We start from the raw sequence: 12,974 nt of genomic DNA, 5'->3' as shown, positions 1-12,974 counted from the left end.
GGAATGCATTTCTTTTCATTTCCAGCACACCTGGGTCCCCCCCTCCCAACCACACCTCAGATGAGCCAGGTCTCTGTCTTTCTCCTCACCTAGAAAGGAGGCACAGCTTTTTATGCCAGGCAGGTAGGTGGACTTCACACCCACAGGTCAGATGATGGTAACCAAATTCTGCCCCTCAAATCCGAGGAGAATTAGGAGACGCGGTTATGAGTTTAAGGGGAGGTCCTGCATTTGTCTGAATGGTGTTTTCTCAATAATCGATCTGCTGAGCACAGTGGCTCACGCCTGTAATCCCAGCACTTTGGGAGGCTGAGGCGATTACAAGGTCAGGAGATCAAGACCATCCTGGCTAACACGGTGAAACCCCGTCTCTACTAAAAATACAAAAAACTAGCCGGGCGAGGTGGCGGGTGCCTGTAGTCCCAGCTGCTCGGGACGTTGAGGCAGAAGAATGGTGTGCACACGGGAGGCGGAGCTTGCAGTGAGTGGAGATGGTGCCACTGCACTCCAGCCTGGGTGACAGAGCAAGACTCCATTTCAAAAAAAAAAAAAAAAAAGAGTCGATCTGTTACCTTGATTTTACACTTGGCTGAGATGAAGAAATCTGACTGCTGTGTTTACCAGGTGCTACTGCCCGGGTGCCAGGCCTCGGAAGCTGTGTGGTGCCTTAAACATACACCACAGGGAGGCCAGCAAAGCCTGAGTGTGCTGGGAAGAGGATTCAGATCCACAAACCTAGGGAGCGTTTATGCCAAAATGCAGAGAGGAAGGTGCCTCATGGCTGGAGATGGGGACTGGTGCCCAGCCCTGGGACCCACCTTGCTCCAGAAACAGACAGGCCCTGGAGCAGGAGAGGAGGCATGGAACACAACCAGGGAGGAACTGCCCATGTGACCAGGGCAAGCGAGGGATGCCTGGGTGCCTGCAGCGACATAATTTCTGTCCAATATCCATCCTCCTCACTTCCAGGAATGTGCCCAGAATTTCCTTCTAGACATTCCCCCTCCTCTACCTCCCCCCAGTTCTCTGCCCCAAGATTTATGTGGGATTGATCGACCTTCAGCTTGAGAATAGGCAATTTGGCTTCAGCTGGTCGATGGCTCCCATCCAGCCCGACCATCGTGGCTGGTCCAGAACTGGAAGTGTGAGGCAGTGCTTACTGGGCTGCTGGGAATGGCCAGGGGGACGGTGTGTGGAGCATGAGGATGAAGTCAGAGAGGGAAGACACTATGCCGGGCCCTTGTTGGCTTTGGCTGCTGGATTTTCTATTGCAGGATAAGTGAAAGGGTCCTCACTTATCCATCTGTACAGTAGGGTCAAAATCCCCACCATGTGGGAAATAAGGTGTGGCAAGCGCTTTCCACCGTGCCTAGCACCGAGCAAGCATCCCACTCTAGTCCTTGCTGTGTTCCTCTCCAGCGCCTGATCAGGGAAGAAGCCAACAGTAGTGCAGCACAGATCTGTGCCGCTCCTATCAAGGCTCTTGGTTGTAAAGGACAGAAACACCAAGTGGCTTAAGCTAAGTACAGAAAGGTTCAGAGTGCACTGGTTTCAGGCCTGCCGGGATCAAAGACCTGTACTACTCTGTCCTCAGCCCCTGGTCTCTTGCTCTTTCCACGGCTCTGGCCTCCCCAGGTGGTCTTCCCTCTGGCAGGCTGTCTCCACATGGTCCCCCAGCAGCTACACGCTTGCTCCCGTAGGTAGCAGCAACCACTGCACCAGGAGGTTGACAAAACCCAATAGGGCTGGCCTGGTTCACATGGGATGAAATGAGAAGGTTAGCCCCAATGGGGCCATGCAGAAAGACTGGGCGTGGGTGCCCAGCCAAGGCCATTCAAGGCATTCTAAGTAGAACCCTGAGGATCAAGGGGAGCTCTCAACAGGACCAGCTTAGTCCCAACCCCAACAGAAATTTATGCTAAGACATTGCTGACAGGCGAGTCCTACTGGGCCCGATAATTTCCAGTGGGGAGCCGCTTCCTGTCTGTATTAGTCTGTTTTCACGCTGCTGATAAAGACATACCTGAGACTGGGCAATTTACAAAGGAAAGAGGTTTAACAGACTCACAGTTCCACATGGCTGGGGAAGCCTCATGATCAGGGCAGAAAGTGAAAGGCATGTCTCACATGGCGGCAGACAAGAGACGGAGCATGTGCAGGGAAACTCCCCTTTATAAAGCCATCAGAGCTCATGAGACTTATTCACTATCATGAGAATAGCACAGAAAAGACCAGCCCCTATGATTCAAAGATCTGTGACCAGGTCCTTCCTACAACATGCGGGAATTATGGGAGCTACAATTCAAGATGAGATTTGGGTGGGGACACAGCCAAACCATGTCACTACCACAGCAGGCAACCCACTCCATTATTAAGTGTTGTCACCACTAGCAAACTGAACCTGTGTCTGATCGGACTCCCTGTCACCCTGACTGCTCTGTGTGCCACAGCAACATGGTGTCACTCCCCAGAGTAGGCCCTGGCCAGCCAATGATGGCACCAATAGTCTTTCCAGACCCTTGTTGTCTGGACCAGACGCCCCCAGTCTCTCCAGTGTGGCTTCCTAGAAGACACCCTTTTGTCCCACTTTCCTCTTCTCAGGATGGGTGCCAGTTCCTCAGTGTTCCTTGTGAAATTCAGAGCCCACCAAAGAACACCTACTCAGTGTGATCAGGACAGAACAGCCCAGAGTGATATGTTCCTTCCCTCTGGAGGGTCTGCATCTATTAGCACAGCCCATGTTGGCCTTGACTTGCAGCCAACAGCATCACCCAGTTGACTTTGAGTGGAGTCAACGGAAGTCTAGGTCTGTGGGAAGAGAACTCCTATTCCATCTGGCCTTCCCTGTGGTGTCCCATTTTAGGAGTGTCTGATTTATTTCTGTGGACTTCCAGCTGCTGAGGCCAAACATCATGGGGAGAAAGGGGCACCCTGAGGACTTGGTCTTTGGCATGAGGATCCTGCACTTGGTGCTTGTGAGGGTGGGTGCAGGGGAGTCACATGTCCAGGTGGGCCTGTGGTGGGGCGACCCCTTGTCCCTGGTGAGTTTCTCCAACCAGCCGGGCACTGGGGTGAGACTGGCTTGGTGACTCAAATTGCCCCATCTTCTGCAGGATACCAACAACAGGTCTCTGAATCCCTGGTTCCCGTGCAGATCTCTCTGCTTCTCCACCTGGGCCGAGGCCGGCCTGCACGCAGCCTGCCAATTTGCACACAGACCTGACCTGCCTGCTGTGTCTTCGGCTGCTTTGTGCTCCACTGTGTGGCCGGGCACATCTCGCTCACTTCATACCTCCCCATTTTGTGGCGGAAAACAGAAAAAAAAAAAAGGAGGCTGTCCCTCTGCCCCTTTGCCCTGCTCTTCTCTGTACCATGCCCACTGCTGCCTGTTGGCAATATGAAGTATGACAGGTTATGGGATTTTTTTCCCCCAAAGTCTGGAAACTGGGTAGGAGAAGGGGGAGGAGGATGCAGAGAGGTGTTTGTCTGCTTGCTTGCTTTTCACAACCCAAATCTCTGACTCTGAAGATAAAAGTTCCCAGCCAGTTAAGAACAGAAGATGCCGCCCCAAGTGTAAGCAGGAAAGAGGGGCTTGTGGCTATCCTGTCCGACACTGGTGAGCGATGTGAAGGAGGGAGAGACAGGGATGAACACCGTGCCCTTGGCATCCCGGGCCGAGATGACACAACAGGAGATCATGCTCGAGAGGCATCCCTGTGGCGAACTTGCCCTGGGCTGGGCCTGGAGACCTCCCTTCTGGTCAGCCTGGTCCGGCCCTATTGGCTTCTCTGACCAAGGGAGGGAGAGAGTGTATGTGTGTCTTAGTCCATTCTGGCTGCTGTAACAAACATCTTAGACTGGGAAATCTGTAAACTACAGAAATGTATTGTTCACAGTACCAGAAGCTGGGAGGTCCAAGGTCAGAGCTCCAGCATCTCCAGTGTCGGGTGAGGGCCTGTTCCTCATAGATGGCGCCTCTGTGTCCTCACATGATGGAAGAGGAAGAGATGGTCCCTGCAACCTGTCTTATGAGAGTTCCACCCTATTCATGAGGCAAAGCCTTCATGACCTAATCACCTTCCAAAGGCTACACCTCAGTACTATCAGAGTATTAATCACACTGGGCATTAGGTCCCAACAAATAAATTTAGGAGGAACCCCAATATTCAGACCATAGCATTCCACCCCTGGCTCTCCAAAATTCACAGTCTTCTCACATGCCAAATATGTTCATTCCATCTCAATAGTGCCAAAGTCTTAAATTGTTCCCGGCACCAAATCAAAAGTCTAAAGCCCAGATTCCCAGCTACACATCATTTAAATCAGATGTGAGTGGGACTCAAGGTAAAAGTCCTCTTGGGGAAAATTCTTTCAGCGGTGAACTTGTGAAGGCAAACAAGTTATGTGCTTTCAAAATGCAAGGATGGGGCAGGCACAGGACAGACATTTCCATCCAAAAAGAGAAAAATAGGAAAGAAGAAAAGGATAACGGGTCTCAAGTAAGTCCAAAACCCAACAGGGCAAAAAGCATCATATCTTCTTTGACTCCACGGTCCCATCTTCTGAACACTCTAAGGAGGGACTTGGGCCCCCAGGGCTCTGGGTGGCACCTCCTACATGGCTTTGTTGAGCACAGCCCACACTGCAGCTCTCATGGGATGGAGTCCCCTGCCTGTGGCTCTCTCAGGCTGGAGGTGCACATCAGTGGCTCTGCTAGTCTGAGGTCTTCAGGTGGCCCTGCCCCCACAGCTCCACTGGGCATTGTCCTGGTGGGGGCTCTTTGCAGTGGCTCTGCCCCTGTGGCAGTTCTCTGCCTGGACCCCAAGGCTCTCCAAAGCATTCTCTGAAATCCAGATGGAGTTAACCATGCCTCCATAGCTCCTACCCTCTACACACCCATGGAGATGGCCCTGCACAGATGCCCAAGGTTTATTGATTTTGCCCTCTGAGGGGAACACACTGCAGCAGGTGCGAAGGTTCTGCAGGCACTCCAGGCGCCTCTGTGGGCATAGTTCTTTCCCCCAGACCTCGGCACTCTGGGCCTGTGATGGGAGGGCAGCACTGGTAACCTCTGAAACGCCTTCAGCGTTATGCCGTCACTATCTTCATGCACAGCACCTGGCTTCTGCCTCTCTATGCTAATCTCTGCCTGAAACACTAGTTTGGCTACAGCCTCGATTTCAGGTATACTTTTTTTTCTTTACAGTATGGCCAGGCTGAGAATATTCTGTAAGTTCTGCCTCCCCTTTTGGCTATAAATTCTGTCTTTAATTGATTTCTTGCCTTCTCACATTTTACCATAAGCAGTGGAGAGAAGCTATGCAGTGTCCTCAAGACATGGTTTAGAGTGTTTCTTCCACCAAATATTCAAGTTCATCCCCAACCACTCTGACTTTCACAGAACACGAGGACACAAACAGTTCAGCCAAGTCCTTTGCCATCTGTCACAAGGATGGCCTTTCCTCCCGTTTCCAGTAACACATTCCTCATTTCTGTCTGACACCTCAACAGAGTGGCCTTTACCATCCATACTTCTATCAGCATTCTAATCATAGCCACTTACATAATCTCTTCTTCTGAGACCTCACCAGGATCACCCTTTATGTTCACTCTTGGCAGCCCAGGCCTTTTGAGCCTGCTCCTCCAAACTCGTCCAGCCTCTGCCCATTACCCAGTTCCAGAGCCTCTTCCACATCTGCAGGTCTTTGTTTCTGCAGCACTCTGCTTCTTGGTACCAATTTCTGTCTCAGTCCATTTGGACTCCTATAACAAAATACCTTAGACTAGGTAACTTAAAAACAACAAAAATTTATTCGCAGTTCTAGAGGCTGGGAAGTCCAAATTCAAGGTACCAGAAAATTCAGTGTCTGGAGGCCTGTTCCTCACAGATGTGCCTTCTGTGTCCTCCCATGGTAGAAAGGAAAGGGGCTCCTTTCAACCTGTTTCAAACCATTTAATAAATTCGTCAATCCCATTCCTCATGGCCTAATCACTTCCCGAGGACCACATCTCTCTTTTTTTGTTGGTTTTCATTTACTTATTTTTTTAACAGTCTTGCTCTGTCACCCAGGCTGGAGTGCAGTGGCACAATCTCGGCTCACTGCAGCTTCTGTTGCTCAGGTTCCAGCAATTCTCCTGTCTCAGCCTCCTGGGTAGCTGGGATTACAGGTGCATGCCACCATGCCCAGTTAATTTTTTTTTTTTTTTTGTATTTTTCATAGAGACGGGGCTTTGCCATCTTGGCCAGTCTGGTCTTGGACTCCTGACCTCAGGTGATCCACCCACCTTGGCCTCCCAAAGTGCTGGGATTACAGACGTGAGCTACCGCGCCGGGCCCAGGACTGCATCTCTTAATGCTGTCATGATGGGTATTGGGTTCTAACATATGAATTTGGGGAGGATACCAATATTTGGGTCATAGCAGGGAGAATGAAAGGAAGGAAAGAAGAGAGGTAGAGACAGAGAGAGGAAGGAAGGAGGAAGGGAAAGGTGAGTGGATAAAGGAGGAAGAACAGGTGCAGAGGAAAACCACGTCTTAGACCTTCAAGGGGAAGCCTGGGAAAGTGGGTCAGACACAGAGACCATGTCATCAGGGAGGGCAGCAATGTAAGGCTGGTTGGATACACCAAATAGGAACTTTGCGTGTTGGTTCATTTGAAAGAAATGGGAATGCTGAGGCCGGTCGTGGTGGCTCACGCCTGTAATCCCAGCACTTTGGGAGGCCGAGGCAGGCGGATCACAAGGTCAAGAGATTGAGACCATCCTGGCCAACACAGTGAAACCCCGTCTCTACTAAAAATACAAAAATTAGCTAGGTCTGGTGGTAGGCACCTGTAGTCCCAGCTACTCCAGAGGCTGAGGCAGGAGAATCGCATGAAGCTGGGAGGCAGAGTTTGCAGTGAGCCAAGATTGCGACACTGCACTCCAGTCTGGGCAACAGGGGAAGACTTCGTCTCAAAAAAATCATAATAATAAAATAAATTTTTAAAAACAGAAATGAGAATGCTTAATCTCCACCGTTTGTTTCCTATTTTGCGGTGCTCTTGACCTCAGTGGTGTTCTGTCTCCAGTGTCCAGATATGCTCTTTTGCTTCCTGGTGAGCCAGCCCAGCTCCAGAGAGGACCCCTTCTTTACCAAGCACACACAGCCTGTGGGAGGTCAGTGCAAAGGAGCGGCCGTGAGATGAGGGAAGCCAAAGAGGTGAGGGAGGTGCAGGGTGGAGGGAGTGGGGGCAGCAGACGTCTGGAAGCTACGGTGGCAAGACAGATGATGAGAGATGGTTTCAGGGGAAAAACTGCAAGTAGATATTTCATAGATTTAGTTAAGACAAGACAAGTTAAGTATTACAGATAGATTCCTTTTGTTTTCTTCCATTAGCATGGAACCAAGAGCGGCTGGTAAAGACCTAGGAAACCATTTCTTCAAACGAAGAAAGAGTAAATAACATCTGGCCACAGGATGACCTTCAAAGTTGAAGATTAGGACAGAAGTCTCAGAGACAGACACCGGAATATTACTAGAGGCCTCCTTCCCACAAATAATTTAAAGCTTTCCATCACTCCCATAACAGATCCCTTCTAGGAAGTAACTGGAACCACTGTGTACCCCACGTTTCCTCCAGGGAACCTCCCATCCCTGACTCCGCGTAGTCAACCATAGAACGCAACCCCTCTCCCCCGCCCCGCGGAGCCACCCAGAACATTCCATCCCTCTGGCCACTACTGATGTTCTGGAAAAGACACACAAACCCAGCGGGGTCATCAGAGTTCTAGCAGGGACCTCCTGGACCCTAAGAGGGAGAGGGTTTCTTTCCCTGCTCCCTGTTGGCATTGACAAGTCATAAGGAGAGTGTTTGTCTGGCTAGGAATTAAGTAAACACCCCCAGGGAAGTAGAGCCGAGATGGAGGAAGTGACAACGCCCTTTAAGCAGCCTTTTCATCGCTGGAACCTCGACATCCTGCCCTCCTGAGTTCACGCCCATTGTCCATCGTTGGCCCTTCCCAAGCAGCTGGGCAACCACTTTTAACTTTTGATAAGTGCTGGGCCCCAGAGCCAGATGGCGGCTCTTTAAACAAGCTCGTTCTTCTCAGTGCCCCTGTGACCTCAGCTATTAAGTGGGCTGATGATCAATCCTGTTCGGCCTCAGAAGACTGTTTCAAGCATTAGAGGAGTCAGCATTTGACAGCCATGGCCGGCACATAGTGTGCATCTTATAAAGGCTGGTGCTCTTTATTCTTATTCTTTGTCACGGGATCTTCTCCTCTCCCTTCTGACCCCGAACTAGTATGAATTAGATGTCAGTCACTTGCAGCTAAAAAGTCTTGGTTATGATCATCAGTTTGACAAGGAAGTTAAAAGTCAGAGGCCCAAAGCCACTCTATGAGAAAATCCTTACAAGTAGTTTCTAGATCGACCCTCTAACCCTTAGCTTCTTCATCACCCAGTACATGCATCTTCTCCCCAAAGAGATGATCAATTCCAGCATCTCACTAATATTACTTTGCTCCAACATCATTCGCCGCATGGAGCCTAGCTGGAATAGGTGCTTAATAAAAACCATGAGTTATGTTTGGGCAACCTCGAATGCTTTAGAAAATGTTGTCATGTGCATGATTGCATTTTGCTTCAGAATGCCCTGTGGGGTAGGAGGGCAGATGCCATTGCTGGACCCTAGGGGTTTTACACTTTCACACCAGTCACCAGGCAGCCCACATTTTGTTATTTCTGTCAGTCAGATGATCTGTGCCTGGTGCCTCAGAAGCAGCTCCTCCATGCCATGCCCAGGTCAGGCCCAGATCAACTCTCCATGGCTCCAAAGGCCACAGCTCAAGTGGTCAGTGGACTCAGCCCCCTGATCACCTGAGCAGAAATCCTCTTGCCTCCCTGAGACCTCTGAGCTCGCCTGGTGGCTGCAGACTCCATAGCTCCCCTTTCCAGGCTCTGAGACATTTCTCCTGACCCCTCTGCCTCCCTCCCCCAGAACCCCAGCTCTGCATTCCTCTCTTCCAGGAGGGCCTGGGGCAGTCACCTTGTGGAGCCTAAGCTTTCAAAAGCAAAGGCTTGATTAGAGAGATTATCTTCTGCATGCCTGGAAACTTATGCCTCAGGTTCTGCAACTCTCTAAAGGCTTTAGGAGAAAAACAACTCCTTTTAAAAAAAAGAAAAAAGAAAAAAAGACATGACTACTTTTTAAAGGGAGGGGAAAATTGCTAGAGCAGAGAAAATTAATAAATTGTCTCGGTAAATTATTCTGCCACATGAAAACAAGAAAATGGAGGCTCCATGAGGTTTGTAACCTGCTTAGGGCCATAAAGCCCGGACAAGGACCCAGGTCTCCTGGCACCTGGCTAAGTATCTTTCCACGTGTTCACTACTGTCAAGTATTTACTGGGTGAAGAGGGAAAACCTATTTCAAACGGGCAGATTTCTACAAGAAGCCCAAGTTCAATCTGTTGAAAGTCATAAGACAGGCTTGTGGGAAGATGGAATAGACATGTTTTTCCCTAGTCCTCCCTCTAATTACAATTAAAAACCTTGGATATTACACAAAACAAACATAAGGAGACTCTAGAAGATGGGGAAAGGAAGGCAAACCATCCAGGGATCTTGGGACCCAAGGAGCCACACTGTGGTAAGGTCCCTGGATTTTTGTTTTGCATCATATATCCCAGATTTTGAGTTGAAGAAGCTGAGAACCTGGAAATGCAAATGAGCACCAAAAAAAAAAAAAAAAAAAAAAAAAGTCCCAACAAAAGGCTGCTTTCTCTACCCAAAAGAACAGGAAAGGGGCAACCTAGAGGACAGAAAATTTTTCGACAATAACTTCTCTGCTTCAACCAAACATTCCAGAATAAACTGTGGTCAAATGTCCACCCATGCCAGCAAAGAAAGAGTGGGGAGCTTAGATTTCCACCCTCCTCAGGCTGTAATTAGGCACATAAACCAACTCCTACTTCTCTAGCCATAATATATGTGTCAGAGAAGGCCAATTAGGAAGTCGGGACTTCTGCTCCCACTGGGTAATAATGAGAAGCTCCTCGTCCACCTTGCTGGGGTGGCGATAGGAGACCCAGTAGAGTCAGGACTTTCGCCACCACCCAGGGTAACAAGGATACTCATCACCCTGTGATGTCATGAAGACCATGTAGGGAACAGAAGTAAGGTCTCCTAACTCCCCCAGCTAGGGAGGTATCAGTAGAGGCCAAATGGGAAGCCAGAACTTCAACACTCATCCAGTAGTAATGAGGAACCCCTCTTTAGGGTGTCAACAAAGGCTGAGCAGGGAACCTGGACTTGTACCCTTGCCTGGTAGTAAGGTGGCAGTGCTGTGCCCCCTTCCCCTGCCAGAGTGATGTCAGATAAGCCAATTAATGGATGGATGCCAATCAATGCATGCCAACGCAAAGATGACAGCAGTGTTAGAATTATCCAACAAGTGTTGACAAACAGGCATCATAAAAATGCTTCAGTGAGCAATTACGAGCAGATTTGAAAAAATAAAATAGAAAGTAGAAAGTCTTACCAAACAAATAGAAGGTAAAAAGAACAAAATAGAAAGTTTAGAATTGAAAAATTAAACCACCAAAATTAAAAACTCAGCAGACAGGCTTAATAGCAGAATGGAGGGGACAGAGGAAAGAATCAATAAACTGGAAAATGGAACAATAGAAATCATCGAATCTGAACAACAGAGAAAAACAAGCTGAACAAAAAAATGAATACAGCTTAAGGGGCCTGTAGAACTGTATATAAAGATCTAACAGAAACCCAGAAGTGGGGCTGAGGGGTTAAAAAATAATCAAAGAAATAACAGCTAAAAACTTCTCAAACCTAGCAAAAGACATAAACCTACAGATTCAAGAACTTTAGCAAACTCCAAACACAATAAACACAAATAAAACTATACCAAGACATTACAGTCAAATTTCTGAAAACTGAAGACAAAGAAGAGATCGTAAAGGGAATGAAAGAGAAACAATACCTTACCCATAGGGGAAAAAGCAATTCAAATGACAGCATATTTCTCAATGAAAACATAGAAGAAGACAGAATTAGCAAAACATTTTTTATTTCCTGAAAGAAAAAAAAAAAAAAACAACACTGGCCACCCAGAGATCAAGATATTCTCAGATAAAGAAAAACTAAGAAAATGTGTCACTAGTAGACATAACCTAAAAGAATGATGAAATGAAGTTATTTAAACATAAATAAAATGGTAAAAGAATGAAGCTTTGAACATCAAGAAGGACAGCACTTTGAGAGGCTGAGGCAGGACAATTGCTTCAGCACAGGAGTTTGAGATCAGCCTGGGCAACATAGTGAGGTCCCATGTCTACAAAAAATTTAAAAATTATCCAGATGTGGTGGCACATGCCTGTAGCACCAGGATATAGAAGAACTCAAGGATACTATTAATCAATAGGATCATAATCAATATATATAATATATATTATAATCAATACGTATCAATATATAATATATAATCAATATATATCAATATATAATCAATATATATAATCAATATATATATAATCTATATAATCTATCTATATATATATATATAACACTCCACCTGACAACAGAAGAATGCACATTCAAGTATCCATAAAACAGATACCAAGTTAGACCATATTCTGGGCCACAAAGCAAACCTCAACAAACTCAAATTGTACAGATTGCATTTATTTATTTATTTATTTATTTATTTATTTATTTTTGAGACAGAGTCTCCCTCTGTCACCCAGGCTGGAGTGCAGGGGCATGATCTCAGCTCTCTGCAACCTCAACCTCCTGGGCTCAAGTGATTCTCATGTCTCAGCCTCCTGAGTAGCTGGGATTACAGGTGTTGTGCCATCATGTCTGGCTAATTCTTGCACTTTTAATAGAGATGGGGTTTTGTCATGCTGGTCTCTAACTCCTGGTATCAAGTGATCCTCCCACCTCAGCCTCCCAAAGTGCTGGGATTACATGCATGAGCCACCATGCCTGGCACCAGACTGTGCTTTCTGATCAAAGTGGAATCAAATTAGAAATCAATAACAGGAAGATATAAGAAAAACTTCTGAACAGTTAGAATCCAAACAATATACTTTAAAATAATTTATGAGGCAAAGAGGGTGTCTGAAGGGCAATAAAAATACATTTACCTGAATGAAAATGAAAATAAAAATACATGAAAATAAAAATATCAAAATTTGTGGGACACAACTAAAACAGTAAGGAGAGGGAAATTTATAGCACTGAATTCATATACGTTGGAAATGAGGAAAACTCTCAAAGTGATAACTGAAACTCTTACCTCAAGAATGTAGAAAAAAGAGAGAAAAGTCAGAAAAGAAAATGAATAGTAAAGATAATCACAGAAATCAGTGAAACTGAAAAGAGAAAGCCAGTAGAGAAAATCAATGAAACACAAAGCTGGTTCTCGAAGCAATCAATACATTTTTTTCTTTCTTTCTTTTTCTTTTCTGAGATGGAGTCTTGCTCTGTCTCTCAGGGTGGAGTGCAGTGTCACGATCTCGGTTCACTGCAACCTCCGCCTCCCAGGTTCAAGCGATTCTCCTGCTTCAGCTTCCCAAGTCACTGGGATGATAGGTGCCCACCACCACACCCAGCCCATTTTTGTATTTTTAGTAGAGACGGGATTTTACCATGTTGGCCAGGCTGGTCTCAAACTCCTGACCTGAGGTAATCTGCCTACCTCGGCCTCCCAAAGTGCTGGGATTACAGGCGTGAGCCACCTTGCCTGGCCACAATAAATCAAATTGACAAACCTCTAGCAAGATGAGCAAAGGAAAAACAGAGAAGATACAAATTACTGATATTAGGGATGGAGCAAGGGACATCACTACAGATCCCACAGGCATCCAAAGGACAATGAGGGAACACTACAAACAACTCTGCAATCATGCATTTGACAACTTAGAAGAAATGAACCAGTTCCTCACATGACACAAACTACAACTCACTGGAT

Source organism: Rhinopithecus roxellana, chromosome 13, assembly GCF_007565055.1.
Source record: "Rhinopithecus roxellana isolate Shanxi Qingling chromosome 13, ASM756505v1, whole genome shotgun sequence".
In the NCBI taxonomy this organism is placed as follows: domain Eukaryota; kingdom Metazoa; phylum Chordata; class Mammalia; order Primates; family Cercopithecidae; genus Rhinopithecus; species Rhinopithecus roxellana.
Note: the sequence above shows the minus strand (reverse complement) of the source record.